The 20,364-nt window shown below is 32.9% G+C and overlaps 1 protein-coding gene across 21 annotated transcripts in view; it reads left to right on the top strand.

Annotated features, from left to right (window-relative positions):
- The window catches only part of LOC145291288 (sodium-dependent dopamine transporter-like), a 458,811-nt gene that overhangs the window by 100,557 nt on the left and 337,890 nt on the right, over positions 1 to 20,364 (top strand). The gene's annotated exons all lie outside the window — the stretch shown is intronic.

Raw genomic sequence — 20,364 nt, 5'->3', positions numbered from 1 at the left:
CTGAAGGTATTCGTACAAAGAAGATCGAGAATCTATTTGGATTGATTTTTATGAAAAGCATGAAAAACAACCAAACATTTATAAATGAATTGCATACAGCAAATCTAGGAAGACTTGGCGAAAGATTAATGTGCATAATTCGAGACGAAATCGAAAATAACGAGAACAAATAAAATGACAGAGTTGCACAAAAAGGGATTTTTTTTTAACGCAAACAAAACTTAAAGCGTTAAAGAAGTCGCATTAACCAACTCGAGCCGTAAATAGAATTGACAAATACAAAGATGGTCTTACTATACTTGCTTTTAAAATTCCATGTTTGTTTGTATAAACATAGAACTACCAAATTTACTGAACTTGCGGAACGGGACTGGGAGTCCGTTCAGAAACTAATGGATGAAACGCAAACTTTAAATCATATTGTGAAGAATTGGTGATATTGTATACATATCATACAAGGTCCGAGACATACTCATAAATGCCACTAAAATTAGTTAAAAAAATGTCACTAAGATGACATTAGTGGCACAGTACCCTTAGAGGAGGAGCCGATCGACGCTAGTTTTGAGACGTTCAATCTAAATATAAAAAGTCTTGGGGAGGGGTTGCTGTAGGGATTCCTCCATACACAAAATATGAACTCTTCCGAACAGTATAAAGAAGTACCGATACTTCTCGTGTGTATGTATTTCGTAGTATACTTAAGTCGATATTCCAACCTCGACAATCAGTCCGTCAGAAACTCTTCCCTAGAGTATGAGTGGCAACAAGACTCCTCACGTTTCCAGTACTCTCTAGCTCTTCGATTATTATTGCGAATAACTTTGCGTTATAGCAACATCCGTTTACCATTAGCAACAACCACTGGTATTCTCTGTGGTTTGCGTGGAAATAACCCTTCCAAAGTTCCGATAATCTCTGCACCTTTCCAACAGGCGTCTTGTTAGTGCTTTCACTCCTGGTCTTGTAATACTCCTTGACCCTTCACGATTATTTTGTGTAGTTTTTGCACACAGCAAGATGAGGAGACTTCTTTTCCACCACTATAAACGTGGAGTGAGAAATTAGAGCCCATCTAGATATACATCACTGCAAATTTCCGGGAAGAAATAAATTAAACACTGTAAGAAAGTGATCGTCCTTTTGTTGTCTTTAAATTTCTATTATTACATTTTGAGGGATGAAAAAAAAAAGCTGAAAGACAAAATATCCACAAAGCGGTTTGTTATATGCCAACGGAACTGGATTCCAGACAACACACAGATCCTGGATTTTTGTCTTGGATCGAAGACCACCCCCTATGCGACATTATAAACAGTGGCGTTACATTAGGTGGCTTCTAGGAAATGATGTAGTATAGTGAAACGTGTTAGAAGAAAGACGGCTCTCTCTCTCTCTCTCTCTTTCTCTCTCTCTCTCTCTCTCTCTCTCTCTCTCTCTCTCGTTCGCTCTGGTTTTACCTACACAAAGAACCAGATCTTTTTTTGAAAAGTTTTCTCTCTCCCCTATTTTTGAGAGAACACTTGTAATATGTAACTCTCTAAGGGAAATTCAAAGCAAAATAAATCAAAGAAAACTATTGAACTCAAAAAGCATAATGTGCTCCTGTTATTAAATATTGATAAAACATATTCAATGAACAACACAAGACGTCACAACAATGCTAAAAGACACACATCTGTTTACGTGATGAAAATTCGTCCGTTCGGGTTCAGACAAATTCCTGGAGTTGTGATCTTCTTAAAAATGTTAGATTTTAACTAATAACCACCTGGGTTTAAATAGAGATGTGTAGAATAATAAAACCAAATCTAGGTATGAAATTATTTGTAAATGCATAATTTCCATTTAATTTACAATTAAAACAAACATATTTAAAATATGTTTGCGTATATTATGCATACATAAATATAATATATCCCTTTAATCCTAATATTGATACAATTGATTTTATAATAAATTAAATGCTAAGAATATTTGCGAAGACATTGACTCCTTATTGTCTGCTACAGCTTTAGAAAACTGTATTTTTTACTCAATTAATTTAATTAAACATACTTTTACTTAATTTTTTTATCATTAACTTCTATTTTCAAGGCCTTTGTTTCGTATTCCATTCACGTTGAACTCAGAATGAAACGATGAACAAATAAAAAGAACAGTAAAACAATACACCTACCCGCGGGATCCCAATACGAAGTTTCATGCTTGTGATGTTTCTATGGAACTTCCATAATGTGGTGAAAAAAAAACCAGTTTCCATTCTAATAGATGATAAAGAGAGAATATTCATCGAAATAAACTGACTGAGAGGATAATTAATTTGAAAAGGATTTCCACAATTCCCTTTAATCCCGAACGCGGAAACCGTATTCCTGTATCTAAACTGTATAATCGTTGTTCTGCTTTGTGCATACGTATTGTTTTGTAATTCTGATGGAGTCATTTGCTATCTTTAACTACTCGGTATTACCCGGGATCCACATGTTATTTTAGCGTTTTTTTTTTTTAAAGAAATCCTAATGTAAGTATGATAACTTCTCATTTAACCGTTAATATAAACTGCGAATGACCTTTCTTACATTATTTGAGTTATTTTTAGAAATCGAAAATGTTTTTCTAATGGCATGCATGTCGCTTGCATTAGTGCAGTAAAAACACCAATTTAAAAAGTCGTTACTTATTTGTTTATTATTTCTGCTGAAATAGCTTTTCCTGTTTGCTTTTTATTTTAATTTTTGTTTCACTTTTTTGACGTTGCTTGTTTTTGGGGAGGAGGTAGCAAATTTTTATTACTAGCAAAAAGATGTTTTATCCAGTTATATATTTTGCTAGTATATATGACGAAGATATAATGCACTGTCTCAAAAGAAGAATTAATGCCTAGAAGGATAGCATGACAAACTTATTTTTCTTTCTCAAGAAATGAGGAATCCGGACTCTTTTTCTGTTAAATTTTAACAGTGGTGGCATATAGCTGCGAAATATTGAGTTCTTCTGTCAAAATGACGAGGATCATTTGCTAATATAATGTTTAAAACATCTGCATCGATTTTCTACATCCCGGATGAGATTCATCTTTCAAGCTCAACTCTTCGAAAAGAAACTTTGTAAAGGAATATTTTTACTTGTTGATCTATTATGACATTTTGATCATATATATATTGCATCCCTGCTGTCTATACAGCACTAAGTAAGCATTTTATTAACATTTAGACTAATAAACTAAAAAACTGTGGCGTTTTAACATGAAAAACACATTTCTAAATCAACAAAATCATAAAATAATTCATGAATCGACCGAATATTTAAAGTAAAACATATCGAATACCTTAAGTAAAAAACATTCTGTTTAAGCTTTTATAATACTAAAGTGTGGTTCAATGAACGTGTATTTTTCTAAGTCTTTTTTATACATACTATTAAGAAGGCAAATTACAATAAAAAAACACACACACATATTTCTGGTATTTAGTTTTCTAATTAGACTTACTATTTGATTAGCTGTACAAATCAATGACTTGTCTCTCTTTAACATTTCTTAATGTCTCTGTGAACATTTGGAAAAAGACTGACCCTCTTTTTTTAGTGTTGTCATTTAATTAACACAGTACCTTTACACACCAGGAGCATATCAAACTAAATGGCTAAATAATACCCATAACGATAATACAAAAGCGAGGAAACTTGTTACTTTTAGTTATGCAAAGGGAATGTCTTAATAGAGACGTCCCTAATTACTTGACTCCTCACGAAGACAGAGTTGGATGCAACGTCGAGTTTTAAGGTTTGAAAATCCAAATTTCCCTAAACAGATATTCGTGATTGGGACAAAAATAAAAATTGCCTCAACTCTTCTTCATTGCCCTAAATTAGAAAAAAAATAAAGTTTAGTGTCAGAATAGATACTGCATTGTGGCAGAGGTTACGACCCAACGGGTTATGCGTACGTCTAGTAAAATATAATTGAAAGAATGAAATAAAAACAAATAAAACAAAAATCAATCGAAGCACTGAAAAAAACAAAATGGCTGACATTGAAACGCACGAAATGCAAAGTGTTAAAATCTCATCAGTAAAAATTGAAAATCACGCATCAACAACTTTTCTATTTCCCGCCCCAAATATTTTCGGCACCAAATTTTTATTTACGTTTTCATTGTTTGATTGGTTATTTTGTTCTGCGATACTTGATGGTTGTCTTGATAATAAGAAAACGCAATGTTTATGCACTTACCTCTGTGTTTGTATGTGAAAGTTTCAGTCATCCATCTTGATGTTTTTATTCAATTTCTAAAAATGATGACATATCGTAGTTAACCGGATCTTAATCCATTGATCCGAAAGTTTGTTGGAATCGGTTAGAAACGGAGTTTTGAAAGGAAATCAGAGAAGCGGAGGATGTGTAGTAAAAAAAAAGAAAAAGAAAAGGAAAAGAAAAGAGAAACTAGAAGGAGAAAAGAGAGAGAAACGAAAAGTAATGGAAAGAAAAGAAAACAATGAGAAAACGAGATATAGGAAAATGAAGCGAAAGAGAGAAAAAAGACGTAAAAGGGGGAAAAAAGTAAAAGGAAGAAAATTAAAGGAAAAGTAAAAACGGGACAAGAGAAAGAAAAATGCAGACAAAGAAAGGAAAAATAAAAAGAGAGGAAAGACAAAAAGTGAGAAAGAAGGGAAACGAAAAGTTAAGATAAAAAATAAAAGAGAATGGAAAACAAATGTCAAAGAAGAGGAGCGAGAAAAATAGAGAAAAAGAAAGGAAAATAAATAGAAAGGAAAGAAAAGAGAAAGGGCAGGGAAGGATGAGAAGCTGAAAGAAAGAAAAACAAAGGGAAAGGGAAAGAAAAAGAAAAGAAAAAAGAGGCAAAAAGAGGGGATGAGAGAAATAGATAGATAAAGGAACGGAAGAAAAAGAAAGAGAAAAAGAAAAGGTGAGAGAGAGAAGAAATAACGAAAAAAAGTAATTGAGAAATAATTGCTTAGAAGAAAATGCTTTAAATAGAGTCGAATATGTTTTATTTTATTTCAAACCAATGCTTAAAAGATCTTGCTTTCGAAGAAAATTAAATCTACATACAATTTTAAGACAAAATTGAAATATTTTAACTTTTAATTAGAAAAAAATATAAGATAAGAGCAACATGTTTCAGGTCTATTTTGATTTAAAAATATGAGTTTTACAAACAAGTTAAGAAAATTGTGTTTATCTTCATTTATTAAAGAGGCGATGAGGATAGTTATCTCATGCATTACCTTAATATTAAGCAAATACGTTGACTGCAAAAAAGGATAAGGTTTTCAAGAATGATAATAAAGAACTAGACGTACGACTGGCATGTTGGGTGACAGTCCTCACCAGTTGGAGTTCACTTTCAAATTCATCAACCATGACATGTCTTTTAAAACATTCTTTTTGGATAGCAATAATGAATCGCTTTATTTTATTTTTATATTATGTTTTTCTCACACAGGTTATCATCAGAGATAACAATCGGTTGGTTGGTTGGTTGGTTGTTTTGTTTTACGGCATATCAACCCGTTTCAGGTTATTTAATGCCGAATCTGGTAATTTTGAAGAACGATTTTTTTAATATAGTATATTTGTTTTTTTAAGTCCTATTCTATTTAACCTATAGTTTGGGACCCTAACAGGTGCTACCACTCCGGGTCAGAGTGGACCTGGCAGCAATGGCAATTAAAGGGTGGCTCCACACTCCCTAAGGCCTGCAAGCTGGGGCCCTCACCATCGGATATAGTTTAAGGTCATATCCAGGACCAAATAACAATCGGTGGTGTTCCCTGGAGTCTGGGTGATAACATGTCTCCTTAGATTTCCAATACATTCCCTCTTTTTCGATAGTCTTTACAAACGAATTTGCATAATTGCAACAGCCGCTTGCTATTGACTTCTCGCTGGCAATGACCATTGGTTTTTATTGGAATTTGAGTAGCAATAAGACTTCCCAAGGTCCCATTTCTCTTTATTTAGCCGTCTGGTTGGTGCTTTCTCTCCTCGGTCTTTTGGCCCTTTTCGACTGTTTAGTGTGATGTTAGCCAATGCAGGCATTACAATTTTTAGAGAAGGGATAGGTATAGTTTATTTGTACTTTTAAGGTTCAGTATTCTTGGTTTCGTGTAGTGCTCCTCTATCCTCCTATTCTACTTCTATTGCAGTTTCTATATGGCCGGTTTGCGTTTCCAGCTCAACTGGTTTACATCTGCATTCAAAACTTTTCCTTAAAATTTCAGCTGTTTTCATTATTGCTATCTATTGTATCTTCTTAGCTATCGACCTGATGCTAATTTCACCCCATTCTTTTTTTCATTTTTTCGGAATTTTTCATAGTACTACTATTATTAGTGTTATCTTGACTTTCTTCATCTCCAATACCCCTTTCACCTTATTGGCCAGTTTTGGCTTCTCTGTCTCCTTGATGTACACCCTGTGAATCAGCTGGTCGGCGAAATCTACTATTTGGCATTCTTTTTTTTCTTGTTTACGATTATCACATCCGATAACCTTGCGTTGATGGGTTTATGCGTTTTTACCTCCATGACCAATAGGATTTTATGATTTACGTTTTCAAGTGCTGATATCGGTTTGTGTTTGGATGTTCAAGATGCAGTTGTTTGCATTGTTCTCAGTGGAATACCTTACCTACTTTATCGTGTCTATTCTTATATTCTGTTTGCTGCATTCACTAATTATGTACTTTGCACACAAAATCTGCATTCGCTGCTTTCTTGTGTCTTATCAAGCTTAGCGTTGATATAGTTAATTCTATTCGAGTTATCTCGTACGGTTGTTAGTAGTGATTCAGTTTCTCTGTATATATTATGATTATAACCATTATTATTGGCTCACATGGAGCTTTCACACAGGTCATCATAGGTCTGATTGAAAACCTTCGGTGTTTCCTGGAAGCTGAGGGACAACAAGTCTTCCCAGACGTCCAGCACTCTCCGCCTCCTTCGTTGGCATTTGCAAATAAATTTTCGTTATCGCAACAGTCGCTCGCCATTGATTTCTCGCTGGCAGCATGCATTGGTCTGTACTGGAATTTGAGTGGCACTAAGCCTCCTCAACTTCCCAGTTCTCTTCCCGCTTGTCCAGCGGAGGTCTGGTCAGCGCTGTCTCCTCGGTCTTTCCTTCCTCCTTGACCCTTTTCGGCTCTTTGGTTTCCACACGTTTTATGGGGGCATCCATATCTCTATGTTGCTCAAGGAGATATAAAAGAATGTTTTTTTTTACACAGTGATCACCACTTATCAAGGCCCAGAAGCCACTCAGGGATAAGGGTTATTGCAAGTACATTACGTTAGTGTGGAGATTTCATGAAGTGTTTACTTAAGGGGGCGGTTCATTAGGAATTTGTTAACGTTGGACTTGAGCACATCCAAGTTGTAGTCAGGTGGGAAGTAGGCAGACGGGACAGAATTACACAGGCGTGCAGTTGTAAGAAAGAAGCTTTGTTCATGGAATCTACGTTTTGATTTAGGCACAGATATAGAGTGGGGGAAATTTTTCATTTTCACACTGGATTCAGCTAGACGGGTGTTTTCCGTGAAAGATTGGCGAGGAGGGACCAGAGATTGGAGTTCAGACGAGCACCTGCCATGGAAATAACGATAAAACAAGGATAGGCTCGCAACGTCTCTTCTGTAGGAGGGGGGTTGCAGGGTAGAGAAAAGGGCATCCCCCACTAAGCCACGGAGTCTATTTTGTACTCTGTTTAGTAAGAAAAATATTATTAAATATTTTTTTTTTTTTAATTACTAACTATCTGTTGTTTCGTAGGTAGTTATTAATCAGATCATGTAAGTTTTGAAAAGTAAATGAAAGTTGTCAGCAGAATTGTTTGGATGAAACACATGAAAAAAAAATGAAAACACGATTATATGACGCAAACAAAAGTATATATTTCTAAAAGAAAATTATCCTTAAACTCTCCTACCATTATCATTAATTAAAAGCATTTACATAAATATAAATCTAATAATAATCTGAGATTATAGTAGTAGAAGTTTTTTTTTTTTTTGAGAATGTATTCTGGAATAGTGGATCTGAAATGCATGTAGATATGAGGTGACATAAGTTAAATGAATTTGAATGTTATTTGCATAAAGCTCTTGGATACTCAATATTTAGCGTTGTACCTTCTGGTGCCAAAAAAAGGTTCCTTCATCTGTACTTTCATCTAACAATTAAATAAACATAATTGTAAAAGAGTTTTAGATAGAAATGATAATGTATTCTGCAAACGCTTGGAAGAAACTATCCACCCTGTCAGCTCCAAGAAAGAGAGTAAAGTATCAATAGTAACCGAAAAAATAAGATGAAACTGTGAGTTTGGGTTATAGAAGAGGATTAATTTTCATCGAAGGGAAAACTTAGCTACTCTCTCCGTGAGCTTATGTATTTGAGAGAGTGCGGCGAACAGGAAAATAAAAAATTGTAAAGCAAAGACAAAATGTATGTATTGCGGGCAAAGAACACGCTGTAATTGGTAATATAAAAGTTGTCTAAAGAAAGTGTTTACTTATTATCCTATAATGTCGAAAGGGGAAAGATGCTTGACACCAGGAGAAATCGACTACCACTAACATTCGTCATTGTAATAGTTCGACAATAATATATTTTAATGTATTGCACTTATTCCAATTTCTGCTATTCTTTTTTTCGAAGTTTTTCGGGATTCTTCTTTCTGTTCCTATTATTATTGGTATTATCTTGACTTTCTTCATCTTCGGTATCCCTTTCATCTCTCTGGCCGTCTTGCGTATTTCTTTAGCAATTATTATTATTATTATTATTATTATTATTATTATTATTATTATTATTATTATTATTATCATTATTATTGGCTCACATAGAACTTTCACACAAGTCATCAAAGATCTGATTGGTGTTTTCTGGAAACTGAGTGACAACAAGTCTCCCCAGACGTCCAGCTCTATCCACCTCCTTCGATAGCATTTTCAAATAAATTTGCGTTATCGCAACAGCCGCTTACCATTGATTTCTCGCTGGCAGTGGCCATTGGTCTATACTGAAATTATTATCATTATTATTATTATTATTATTATTAGCGGGATGCTGTGGAAATTTCACGACCATGGTCTCAATAATATTATAATTAACAGTGAATTATACAGGTTGCATGGATACAATCTGTATAATTAACTGTAAAAAAAACACGACTTTTTCTTATTCCGTCTAAATGGTTATCATTATCAGCCAAATATTGTTTAAATAAATAAAATGAATAGGTATTAATACTTTTTCTTTATTACTTTAAAATTCCAATAATTTAATTAAAAAAACAATAAATATTCCATGTCTTTGCACTTTAAAATTAGTTGTAAACTAAATATATTTCAGATGAATAAAATTAATGTCACTTTTTGACTTTTTGACATATCATTTTTTTTTTGTTTTAATCAATAAACTTCGATTTTGTAAAAATCATCCAAATCTTAGTTCGATAAAAAACTACAACGACCAACCCTATGTTGGACTGATTGTCAAAGGCGTATCCTTTACTGGTGCGAATCTATTCCATCTGTGCTAGGTAAAAGTTGTTGCACATCATATCCAGCTTAATAAGGATTGTTGCTCATTCATGTCTGACACATGGTGGGCAAGTTAAAATTATTTCTAGCAAATAAGGTAGGATTGCAAAATGGATTGAAAATTGTACCAACAATTCTATGGACGATATTGAAGTGGGGTAGGTACGTAAGAATAACATGAAATGAGTGAACAAATTGAAAGAACATCGAAAAGGTGATGGAGAGGTATATTTTGATGGTTGCCATGGAAAGCTGTAGAGATGCTAGTCTCCCAATGTCACACGATGTTGCCTAAATCAGCTGACAAGTGTAAAAAGATATGAAACAAATTATTAATAATCGATGATCCCATATTGCAGATGCATTCGCATAAATGAAATATCAATATTTCGAAATGCATCCCGTTTGTCAAGTGCAATAGCACTTCAGGTAAGGAAGAAAAACGAAAAGAAAGAAGAAAGCTAAAAGAAAAGCAAACGTAAAAAAGAAATAAGGAAAAGGCAATAAAAGAAAAAACGAAAGCAAGAGAATTACATATAAAAAATAATTAGAAACGAAAGAAAGGAAAATAGAAAGAAGAGGAAAAAAGAAAAAAAACAAAGAAAGGAAATAAAATGGGAAAAAGGAAAATTACGTATGAAAAAATAATTAGAAACGAAAAAAAGGAAAATAGAAAGAAGAGGAAAGAAAGAAAAACAAAGAAAAGAAATTGAATGGAAAAAAAGGAAAATTACGTATGAAAAAATAATTAGAAACGAAAGAAAGGAAAATAGAAAGAAGAGGAAAGAAAAAGAAAAAACAAAGAAAAGAAATTGAATGGAAAAAAGGAAAATTACGTATGAAAACATAATTAGAAACGAAAGAAAGGAAAATAGAAAGAAGAGGAAAAGCAAATAAATGAAAAATTAAGGAAAAAATTGTAAGACATAATGAAATGAAAGAAAAAAGAAAAGAAAGAAAATCGAAAAAGGAAATAAAATATGAAAACATAGGAAACAAAAAAATCTAATACATGAAAGGAAATGAGAGAATAGAAAAAGTGAGATTCTTAAAATATTTAATGATGAGTAAATAAACGAAACGAAGCAAAAGTAAATGCAAAAAACGTGGAAAGGAAAACGAAAACGAAAAAAGTATTATGAAAATAATAATTATTGATAAAATAATAATTATAAAAGAAAGAAAAAGAAAATAGAAAGACAAAAGACACAAGTAAAACAAACAAAAAAAAGGGAAAGGAGAAAGAATTGAAAAGAGGAAAAATTATGGATAGAATCCAGAGAAAACCAAAAACATAATAAATAAAAAGTAGAAAAATAAATATTCGAAAGAAAATAAAGAAGTGAGAAATAAATAGAATAAGAAAGAAAAATAAATTTTATTATTAGATCGAAAGAAACTCAGAGTTAAAATAAAAAGAAATAAATTTTTTAAATATTTAATATAAACAAGCAAAAGAATGAAAAATCTGAAAATAATTACAAAGAAAGAAAAAGAAAACATCAAAAAAGAAATGAATAGTATCAAATATTGTACATTGAAGTAAAACTGTTCATATAACATATAAAGTTATCTTGTCAGATTTTTTTTTTACCCAAATAACATCGCATCTCATATTTGATTATGGCTAATACATACTGTCTTTTTTCTTTTTGGAGTATGCTTTTTTACAATACTAAAGTGTCCTTAGTTTCAGTTTGTCTGCAAAAAAAAAAAGAAAAAATCCACTTAGGAAGATCGTTACGATGGCGATAATCATAAATAATGATTTTAATAATGTAAATCTTCGCGGCGTAAAATATAACTTATCTTCCTCACATAATTTATGGCAATATGAGGCGGTTATACATGAAAAAGTTTTTTTTTTAATTTTATTTTCACATTTTGTATCGCAATCTGGAAGGTTTTGGAAAACAAAATATCGATCACGTGTAACCGAAAGGTTCGATATAGTACAAAGTATTTTGAAATGAACAAAACTTTAAAAACATATCCAGTATATTAAAGATATACAAATCAGACGTTCATCTGACCGATTGGTGACAGTTATTTAATTTTCGACTTTCACTTGCTAAACAAACGACATCGAATCTTCCTACCAGTCGTCTACTTTGATTTCTTTAAAATAAAAATAAAACACTTAAAATACTTGCCTAATTGAAAATCTCCACAGATCGATAAAAGATTAAATATTGTTTATTATAAATGTTGGCTTCGTTCATTTTGTCCTGCTAAGTAAACCGCAGGAAAGTTTTTCTATTTTTATTAGACTTTTTACCTAAAATAATTGAACAATGCATAACTAATGAATCTGACCGACTGCGTATAGGCAAATCTAGTATTTATTTAAAAAAAAAAGCAATAAAATGTAATAATAGAATTTATTTTTACTTCACGCTTATACATAGGGGAACCTGGGGCAAAATGAGATAGCGGGGTAAAACGAGACACCACAGATAACTAAAACAGAGAGAGAGAGAGAGAGAGAGAGAGAGATTTTTCGTGAGGAGTCTGATCAAGAGATCACGTGGTAACGCCTCACCGCCAACGTCTACCATTGTTCTATTCAGCCCCATACATCAAAAAGGAGTAAGTATTCAAAATTTATCTATTTTGATCTGTGACGATCTGAGAGTGCAGAAAGCTGGGTAGCCTGTCAAGGGGACTGTAGGAAATGAGCACACTACGGTTGTACAGGTCTAGACGAATGTAACAAGACCCCAATCTTCATTTGTGAACTCTGTGAAGACTGACTTATTCATACCAAGATCCGTCTCATTTTGCCCCAAGCATAGGGCAAAATGGAACAATACAGTTAACTGGATAAATCATCTGCATTTCTTTTGAAAATAATTCATCATCTTTTTTTTTGTTGTGGCATTGTTTTCCAATACTTTGAATATTCAGTACACAGAATATGGTTTATATGTCAATGCTACCTTTGACTTGACAGTTCTTGTTCCCTTAAGTATCTCATTTTGTCCCAGGTTCCCCTATATAAAATGATTACCTCATGTAAAAAAAACTTGATTACTTTCGTAAATACGAGATTCCTTCAATACGTTTTCACATTTTTTCGTATTGGAACTTTTATTGATAGTACACACATGGACCTCTAGTCCCCGTCGCAGTAACCTCCTCTGTCACTTTTAATGATCCAGCAACTTCTGAAAGGCCCCATGGAAGTCCTCATGAGTAACGTGACCTACCTCACAGCCTCTCTCATCTCATCAGTTGTGCTATGACGACAGTCTCTAAGGTTTACCTTGAGCTTAAGGAATAACCCAGAGTCACAGTGAGCAAGGTCCGAACTATAGGGAGGGTGGGGAACAGTCTTGATGCCCATCTTTGTCAAATAGTCTGTGACAAGGATGGAGTTGTGGACTGGTGCATTGTCCTGGTGGAAATGCCACTGATCCGATTTGAAGAGTGTTGGTCTCTTTCGACGAAATCTCTTCCTGCACTCCCTTAAAACTTCAACATAGTATTTCTTGCTTACTGTTTGTCCAGTGGGATCCCAATACATGTAGATCATGCCCGAGCTCTCAAAAAGGGACCATCATAAATTTCTGGGAAAATCTGTTCTGTCTGGCCTTCTTGGATTTGGGAGAGTCAGCATGCTTCCACTGGGAACTTTGTTTCTTGGTTTCTGGATCATAGCAGTAGATCTAGCTTTCATCGCAGATCATTTGAGCATCAAGAACTACAGGGCCAGAATTGATCAGCTTGAACATCCCCCTGTTGTCATGACAACGTCTTTCCATTCTGATCTTCTCTGAGCACCCTTGAGACAAATTTCGCGCAAATCTTTCGCATCTTCAGTTCCTCGCGAATAATTGTGTGTACAGTTCCCACACTGACATCAAACTGATCACTTATTATCTCTATAGACACACGACGGTCTTTATCCATGAAATTGTTTATTTTGACCAATCAACTCTGGTGTTCTGACTTTCTTACTCCTCCCACACCTCTCATCATCCCCCATAGACTCCCTGCCTTCCTTGAATCTTTTATGGCACTCGAAAACTGATGCTCGAAAACTGATGCAAGATGATCCGAAAGCAGTTTGAAGCGTTCCCTACATTTTTGTGTTATTTTTTCTAAGTTTTATTGCATATCATTTTTCTAAAGTGTGTTCATGTTTAGATTGCATTTTTTAAATTAACCAGCTGTAACAATCAGGCTTGGGTAGAGTGTATTCCAATTCCTGCTGTAGCTGTTCATTAGAATCTAAAATCATAAAATTTAGCCAGTCACCTCATAAGATGTATAGCAATAACATACTGAATTTATAAGGGTCTACGACAATTTTAAATGCTTGCACAAAAAATCTGGAAACTTATTGAAGGCGCTTTGTATTTTCTTGTAATACTTTCTCTTAAAAACGTTCTTTTGTAACGATATTTTATGTAGATTAGTTTGACGTGTACTAGAAGTTGTGCAGAATGAAGTACGCAGCAGAGAGCCAGACTGGTTTTGCCTATCAAAAGTTCGGCGTCAAAGGCAGCGGACGTTGTTTCGAGATTTCGAAACTAGAAGGATTAAAAAAAGAAAATTACACAATCTCTAAGAATAGCGCATTTACGACGATTATGAGACGTCACTTTCCAATGAGACAACTTTTCTCGTGTCAAAAAAATCCGTAACAAATATAATTGAACAAGTCAATATCTGAAGAAAAATAAAAATATGCCGTCAGCATCCCTGAGAGTTTGAAAATGAAGATTCCAATCCTCATTGTTGTTGATTATCGTTTCGACTCCTTTCATCACATCGAATAGCAATGGTGGATCTCCATGTTATTGTTAATGAGATGCGTACCTCATGTTGAAACGGTTAAGACTTTCGATTTTGATCCTGCTTTTCTAACAAATATTCCGGCCTGCTTCAATTTGAAGTTTTCCAGTTCGACGTGAACACCTAGTCTTGTTGGATTTGGTAAACTTTCCACTAGGACAAAGGGGGGAGTATTTTATTGTAAACTGCACTATTTTGGTTTGGTTACTTCATAGATATCAAAAAACAAACACAACAAAGCTTCGTGAAAATAAAGTTTCCCTTTGTATTGCTATAACCATGAGAACAAGAAGTAATATGCTTTAGCCTATATTATTAACGACTTCATAACCGGACATCTTCAAGAGTCGGGTAAAAAGAGCACGGTGAAAATTGACAAGGTGCACCAAAACTATATATTGTCTGTTGGTGCATTGGTGATCCTCTAAGTTGATCTTCGTTCCTCAATGCATCAAGATCAAATTTCGGTTTTATTTAAATATTTTGATCAGCCTATCTGGCAACATTCTGCCAGATAACCTGAAATGCTATATCAGTAAATATAACGAAAAACACTATTAGTGAATATGTAATTGAACTGAAATGACGAAATATTAGCTGCCAAAAAGACATAATATACTCTGAATTATTAAGAGTGAAAAACGTTTGATATTCGATATTATTAAGATTAAAAACGCGTTTAAACTAATTCTCTGTGTGGCTATAATGTTGTCAGGAAAGGTTGAGTCTTATTTCGTCAGTATTGCAGGCGTAGAAAATAAAAGACGGTAAAAGCCTGTGATGAACGAGAACGTACTATTCATTAATATTTTGTCTCCACAAACTATACGACCATAAGCAATAAACATAATCACAAATTAAACATACAGTTAAATACATTGTGCATAATCATAGGTGAATGCACAAAGTATTTACATAAATGGTAAAAGTTATGTCCTTCCATTTTCTTACATGGCGTCTTTATGGTTATGCGACGTGCTCTAAGTCAAGTCTTGCCCGTAAGAAGAGATTTAAAGACAATATGATGTTACTTTTTGACGACATGCGCATACGAGAAGTGCTGTGCAATCTCGTATACGGAACGAGATTTGGTCGGTTCATATATTGTAACCAATGATTTTATTGCAACGAGGATAACTCTAGTTTATAAAATAATTATTGTCAAAGAGAAATACCCCTGTTTGAGCATATAATAATAAAATGTAACTAAGATAATATCATAAATTAACTCCCATGTTGAAGATTATCTCCCTTCCGTGTGAAATATCCGACCTAAGATGATCTCACTCGAATAAGAACTCTCCAGTCTATAGATAATATAAATAGTTATCTATGTTTGTATTAAATTAGCTTATGCAAAATAGAACTGCATAAGCTATATTGCTACCTATTTTTTTTTACTGCAGAGCAATTAACATATTATTTATTATCTTGTACAAAACATCTAAATAAAGGATTAAAGTTCGTCAGAAACAATAGGAAACGCGGGTTATTTGTTTGCCTCATTCGTTACAGAACTATTGACGCCTTAGTTATCCACTCATGTAGGCGCTTTTAACTTATGAACAGAAGAGAAAAAAAAAACAGTTTTAATTCCCTAATAGCTAAAATGATAGCCATTAAACTTAGTATATATTAGAAACGCGTGAGTAGAGAATTTTATCGTTATAATAAATTTTACAAGACATGCTTTAAATGTGCGAGATGATGGTGTACTTGAAGCCTCGAACAAAGTAATCAGTTACATTAGCATTGCATTAGCATTGATATGTAACGGTTCTGCTGAATGATGACTAATATCTTGATATCTTAAGTTCTTGAGTTCTGGATTATTCTGGTGCATATCATTTTTCAAGAAAAAAGGTAGAAATACGATGGTTTTAAATATAATCAATATAATTATCCACCTGGAACGCGGAGTCTTGTCATCAGTGAACCTACAAATCAACGATCTAGTCACTTTATAGTGGTGCTAGCTGTGTAGGAAATTGCTCAGTTTGTTGGAGCTATTGTTTAACTTGTCCCGAAAGGCCCGAATGCCTTTTATGATGTGTCAAATGCTACAATGTAACGCCATTTTATGGCCGTCGGTGGCTTCACATCAACCTCAAACGGACTTAAGCTGGCGATTTACAAAATGCATTTTGGAAAGTGCTATAGCATCTGAAGGACTTCAACAAGCGTTAAAATCCCAATTACAGAATGCTTTTGCCTTTGACGTGGATCGATAGACAGAAGTGGACTCCATAACGAAATCACACGAAATTTAGACATTAACAATGCCATTTCCTCAGATTCTGTTAATATTATTATTCTATTTATCAACTCTGAAAGTACAGAATAATCCGTTATGCGTTAAACGATTATATATATATATATATATATATATATATATATATATATATATAATATATATATATATATATATATATATATATATATATATATATATAATGAATGACAAAAGTCTATATTCCCAAAGTTCATCATGGTGATGATCTTACAATTTATTCCGTTAATTCAGTTGACATTTACAATTCTTGATAGTATCGGCTTCCTTTACTCATCAGAAGAAATAGCAACAATTAATCCATCAAATTGAAATGGAATTCAAAATGGCGTAATGTAAATATATTATAAGGTATTTACAACTTCTCTTCGAATTTTCGGAGTTTTTTAATCATGTCAAAACGCACTTTATTTCCTTTTGATGGATTGATTGTTGTTTTTCTTCTGATGAGTTAAGGGCAACATTGATTCACTGATTGATATAATAATAAAGTGATCGGCTTGTGCTACGAAATAAATACTGTCCAGAATTGTAAATGTCAACTGAATGAAAGGAATAAATTGTAAGATGGTGAACACCATGAACTTTGGAATATAGACTTTGTCATCCATTCATTATATGCTGTGTAATTACATTGATCTTCTTAAATAAAGATGGGTATATATTATAAGGAAATAAAGTGTATATATATATATATAGTCATCCACATACAGTACTATATATATATATATATATATATATATATATATATGTCAATGGTGTGAATTCCATATAGAAACGTTGAATCAATTTGAATAAAATGAAATACGCATCAACATAGAGAGTAAGAAGAAAAGAAAAAAAATGTAAAAAAAAGTGCAAAATCGATTTTAATAAACTTTTTTGTTTATTAAAATTAAATAGAATTTTTTTTCAAATTTTTGAATCGTAAAATATTCTTCTTCCGCAAATGCAGACATTTTTTTTTTTTTAATTTTTTCTTCAGCTAGAATCAAAAGAAAAAAACATATAGAGCCCTAGCCTTAGTTTTTACTGTTGGGGTTATAGTCAGATGGATAAGAAATTGTTTTAAAAAATGACCCACTATATCTGTGTGTGTTTGCGCATGTGTGTAAATAACATATTTAGCTAACTTACGCCCGCAAAGTTTCATTTTATTTTCTATTTTGATCTTTTAGTAGTTATTTTACCGAATAAAAACCCAGAAAGCAACAGTCATCAAAAATGCAATCATTTGATCCGCAAGCGCTTCTCTACAAAATTGCGTTTCGGAGGAGATGCACTTTGAAAAAATCGAAACAAACAGACATTTACACACAAAAACATAGTGCGTTTGATACATTAGATTTATTTTACTTTCAAGAATTCAATATCAACAAAGATTAAGCCTGTTTCAGAGACGTTTAGTATTTTTATATTTTCTTGAAACTGAAATAATCTTATAAACTAATTTGTTTCAGTTTACACTACGAAAGCTCTGTTTGATCTATAGGTTCAACCATTGAGTTAATTTTAATATCTGCAGTACAAGTCGGTCAAATGCTAATATTTTTTACTAATTTCTCATTACACTGGGAGTGATATTCCTGCTGTACACTTATTTATTTATACTCCGCTGAAGTGTATTGCTTGACTTTTATTTCAAATAACATGTGTGCATATATTCATAAATAATATGTATGTATATATTCATAAATAAAATATGTAAAAAATAAGTTGTCACACATATTTTTTATTAATAAACATAAATTAGTTTATTTGATTTTGGATTAAAAAATTGAATTGTCTCCCTTTTTTTTCAGATGAACATTTTCTTTTTATTAAAACTCTTAAAACATGACGGTTAGAAGATATTTTTTTATTTTTGAAATAAACATTAATTTTTTTAAAGTTTAATATTTTCGGCTTATAACAAACCTACATCAGAATTCTTTTTTAGACAATACATTTTTCTTACTTGCTATCGTGTAGTTCGGCGTAGACTCTATTTGTCGAAGGTAGGTGTTGTGTTATCTAGTCCACTAGGTAAACGCTCGATTATGCGCACATGTGTAAAATTAATAGGAATCCACTTTTAAACTCTTAATTTTTTATCGCCAAGAAAATATATACAATACGTGGGAAATAGAAGTTTCTTTAATATGATATATTGCTATTGTAAAAAACAATGGCATAAATTCATGTTTATTAATAAAAATATGTGTGACTCCCTTTTTATACATTTTGCTAGCTTTGGGATGAAATGATTTCACGCGATAAAGAGAAGCAATAAAGTAAATTTTAAATGATAAATCTTCCATTCTAAATAAATGCAACTTTAGTCGTTTTATTATTTTTAGGTCATCAGAAATGATAATTATATTTTATTTATGGAAAATTAAATTATTGATGTAATTCTTGGATCGTATGTGTGTGCGAATACTTGAGGAGCATAGTTTCCCAATCATTGTCGGCGAAGAGTATACACTAGTATCATTTATATTAACAGAGTTAATAATTTCCAAATGGATCACGCTTATACTGAGGCATTTTATTAATTCAGTAATTTAGTATTAGATTGGTGAAATAATAATGTCATTTTTTTTCGTTCACGTCTAAAAAACGATATTCCTTTTGTACCAACCTAATAATTCTAATCACTTTACCAAGTAGTTATTTTTGTTTTGTTTTATGTTAAACTAGCAATGACACCTGGTGTTGCTCGGGATTGAATGAGGATCAATGAATGTTCCAAACTTCCAATATTTCTATTATTATCGAAATCGATGCAATCGCTCATTTTTCAACCAAATCAAATGATTGTATGGAGATCAACTCCAGTGCAAATATCAAGTTTCATGGTTCAATTGTACTCTAAACAGATATTAATTTCGAACGCGACCAAGCCTTATTAAAAAAAAAACTACTGTTGATTTTATACACTGGAATCTTACTTGTGCGGTGATGAAAATGTTTGCATGCATTTGTAATATTAGGCTTTATAAAATGTTAACTTTAGTTTAAATGGGACTGTTTCTTCTTTATTCGGATTTTATCGATTTTCTATACTTATCGGGGGCATTCTGATACAAAATCTAAGAACACTTTCAGACCCATAAGGTACATTTGTGTGAAATTTTCAAGAGACGTTTCGGACTCTACTCAGACACGCACGAACAAACACAGACAAACGCACAAAGTACAGACAAACAGCATTCACTACTGTTCGAATAGCAATCTTTGTCTAGTACAGAGTTAGTTGATTTTTTGCTGATAACGTCCGTTGGATTTCTCTGGCTTCTGATGATCCCAGTGCCCTTCCAGTCTACGTGCTCTTCCAGTATAGGTCTTCTAATTTCTGTTGTACACACATACTACAGAAATAAAACTTCTTAAATGCACTTGGGATGTTAGGATGTATAAAATGTTAATTTTTGTCAAAATCACATGTTCCTTCTTTCATCAGATTATTTCAATTATCGATATTTATCATCAGATTATCAGAGAATTTGGTACAAAACCTATCGAATAACACTGCCAGACATATGAAGTACCTTCGTATGAAATTTCGCAAAAATCGGCTTGGCCGTTTTCGAGACCATAGGTAACTCTGTCTCTTTCTTTCTTTCTCTCTCTCTCTCTCTCTCTCTGTCGTCCCCCCATCTCTCTCACGCACGCACACACACACACACACACACACACACACACACACACACACACAC

This window comes from Euprymna scolopes, chromosome 1, assembly GCF_053919585.1.
Source record: "Euprymna scolopes isolate OS-2025 chromosome 1, ASM5391958v1, whole genome shotgun sequence".
Lineage (NCBI taxonomy): Eukaryota > Metazoa > Mollusca > Cephalopoda > Sepiida > Sepiolidae > Euprymna > Euprymna scolopes.
Note: the sequence above shows the minus strand (reverse complement) of the source record. Positions and strands in the feature narration are given on the sequence as shown.